Source organism: Dermacentor variabilis, chromosome 1 (assembly GCF_050947875.1).
Source record: "Dermacentor variabilis isolate Ectoservices chromosome 1, ASM5094787v1, whole genome shotgun sequence".
Taxonomy (NCBI): domain Eukaryota; kingdom Metazoa; phylum Arthropoda; class Arachnida; order Ixodida; family Ixodidae; genus Dermacentor; species Dermacentor variabilis.
The window spans coordinates 20,387,784-20,391,048 of NC_134568.1; the positions used below are offsets into that span (position 1 = coordinate 20,387,784).

At 48.5% G+C, this 3,265-nt stretch overlaps 1 non-coding gene across 1 annotated transcript; it reads left to right on the top strand.

The window, feature by feature from the left end:
• Positions 1–887: 887 nt before the first annotated feature.
• TRNAS-AGA (transfer RNA serine (anticodon AGA)) lies at positions 888–969 on the top strand. Its single transcript has one exon. It is a non-coding gene; the product is annotated as a tRNA-Ser (tRNA).
• The last annotated feature ends 2,296 nt before the right edge of the window (positions 970–3,265 follow it).

The window sequence follows — 3,265 nt, forward strand, 5'->3', positions numbered from 1 at the left end:
GGCATACTAACTAAATTAACGAACATGGTATCACGCGCACACAAGCAAACCTGAACACACCTCACTCGATGACCGCGTAAACTCGCTGTCAAAAGGCGGCAGTGAGGCAACGTGGCCGCAGCAGCAGCGGGAGAATTGTCCTCTGTGCTACCGCTCGTATCAACACGAACTAAGTGGCGAAAACACAACGAAGCGCGGACTCTGTGCGCAGCGCAGATGGTTTACAAGGTACAGAGGGCCCGGCTGAATCCTGCGCGGCTGCGCGGGCCACCCAGAGTGAAAGATTAATTTTTGCCATCTGATGATTTTTAACGTTCATTTCGCCCCCATCGAAATGCGGCCGCGCTGACCGGCATTTGATCCCACGACCACGTCCTTACCATCGCGACGCCGTAGCCACTAAGCCGCCACGGCGGGTGCAACTGCGAAATTGAAGCCGAGCAGTAGTGAAGTAATTTTTGGTTAGCATCAATCGTAAGTCGAGCACCAATTTCGAGATGTTCATCACGAAAGTTTGTCAGGAAATGCATCGGATGGTCAGTGAAGGTCGCCCTGAACTGCTGGGGGGTACTTAGGGTGAGTGTGAAATTTAATACCAATTCATTTGGCGGTACTCTTTTAAGGGCGCATATCTCGCCGACAATGGCTATGTCTTCAATCTGCGTCGTGCTCTTGTTTGTTTCTTTCTTTTTTTCCTTTCCTTGCATTTGGCCAAACACGCAGCCAGTACCTTCACTGCGTGCGCGCTACATCGCGAACAACACAGTTGAAGTGACCTCGTGCACAATGAAAATGTTGGCCGCACGTGCGACAGCAACGCTCGCAAACAAAAGAGAAAGAGCTTGCAACGCCACGCTCACTGAGCCGAATGCACGCGGCTGACTGCTGCAGTCGTGGTCGAGCGGTTAAGGCGATGGACTAGAAATCCATTGGGGTCTCCCCGCACAGGTTCGAATCCTGTCGACTGCGATTTTTTTTTTTTCACATGGCAAGCCTGCATGTTTTTGTTCGGGGGGCCTGTCTGACACGTTTATTATGCTTCATATCTCTTTATTTTAGATGTAGAAGCAAGGGTACTGCGATCTTTGCTTAGCGCGTTGCTGCAGCATATGATAAGCATAGAAATAGAACTTACGCGATCAACGTCATTAGTAATATGTTTTCATGTCTCATCCGAAAAATAGATACATCAAATATGAGATATTTACCGGTTGCGCGATGTATTTAGAAGCATGGATTCGAATCTCCGTACACATAAACACTCCAATTTCATCTGTCCAGGTGCTTAACTTCGTGTTCACCAACCACCCTGTCGGCCATCGTAGCCCACATATTCCAGGGTATCAGCAGCTGCCAGTCTGGCGCAGGATATGAAGCGGTATTCATTTCCAGTTGCCTTCCACGCAGGCCACACCGACTGCACATAGACAGGCAGGCCCAGAAGATCGCAAAAGCGTTAGCCCCTCCCACTGCAGAATTCTCTACCAAACCAAGCATGCTTTGCGTTACGTATACACGGGTTGGGCATTTACAAGATTTCCGGAATTTTTAAAGATCGCCTCTTGCTGATAACATAATCCTAGTACTTAAGCTAACTTACTCAAAGAGGCGGACATTACTCGCACGAGAAATTGATACGCATATTCCACTAATTAATAAAAGAACACTAATTAATAATTAATTACATTATGCCACATATTACAATTTATTAATTGCAGCCGGTCAGTGTGCAAGGTATATCTATTTGGAATGAATGTCCAGAATGACGCCAGTTTGGAGATATGCGCAATCGAACTCGCAGTAAAAGTGCACTGTTGTCCTACTTACTTTTTAAAGAAAACGCTCGTTTATGCATTGAAGCACAATAAGTAACTGGAACACCCATGGATTTCGCTCGGCACTTTGAAAATTCATACCTCGAAGCTGCTGTCATCCTGAGAGTTCGTTACGGCTTGCGAGCTCAGCGGCTACAATTCGTACTGAAATATGGGCTGTAAAGTAAGTAATTAAGAAGTTAATTGGGGGATCTTTGATAGTTAGCTGAATATGTGTTTCGATTTCTCGTGATAGAATGTCTATGACTTCGAATAATCCAGCTAAGGGAGGAGAATTGTGCTATCTGCCGCAAGCGATTATTTAAACATTCCGGAAAACTTAAAAATGATCACCCTGCATGCCAACTGGAGTCGGGTCTCCTTTAAGTTTTTATTGTTAGTGACAATCATATAGGACGTGACAAACAATGAAGCCAGCGAGACCATAGGGGAAGGTAAATGCTACGTTTAATTGAAACGTAGAAATAATCAGGTAAGAGAAATGACAGTGGACGAAAAGATTATTCGCCGCAGGTTACCGTGGCGCCATCCCTCTGGCCAGTTTCTCGGGAATTCTCGTGCAAGATTAGGCCTGGCCGGCACTGGCAATGTTAGCCAGCGGGGCGCACCGGCAAAACGCGGAGAACGTGGAACGTCCTTTTACTCTCAGGTGCGGCACGCTGTGGAAGCTCAGGAGCATGCAGCTGGAGTTCAAAAGCTGACGGGAGCGTGAATCGGTCAGCGATCGAGATAGGTAATTAAGGCTCTGTTATACTCCGACGTTCTCGGCGCGCGGGCGAGCGGCGGTTGCGGTCGGATAAGTCACGTCCGCGACGCCGCCCCAGGCGCAAGTCCGGCACTTTACACTGCAACCACTTCCGACGCGACGCAGCGGCCCCAGCTGGAAAAGCGTATGCGCAGTTAATGCGCAGAACGTCGCGCCACCTGTCGTGAACCCGCGAAACAATTTCATTCGCCACTCGGGCCTGTGCCTGTGAAGTGTCTCCCTCGTTTCGTACGGATTTCGAGCGCGTTTTTCTCCCTCTTTGTGATCTGCTTCGTATTTGTTCTCGGCGATGGCGTGGACATACCCCGTACGAAGGAACATTATTCTCCGTTTGTTGGTACATCGTCTGCGTCGCAAGAGGAAGATGTCCCTCTACATAAGAGAGATCTTCGACAAGCGTCCGGAGTACGGCGAGTACCACCACCTCGTACAGGAGCTGCGGCAGAGCGATCCTGAATATCACTTCAAGTATTTCAGGTAAATGAAAGCGAGTTACACAACACCTGTATTGCTTTCGAGATTGTGTAGCTCGAGCACGCTGTTTTTCGTTAACTGCGTCACAAGTCTAGCCTAGGTGCCGGGCAGTAAGCCTAATTGCTTGAAGTGCGTCGCAGACTGTCGAAGAAAGTTTCTCACCTTGCCGTAGTACAATAGTGCAGTGGTG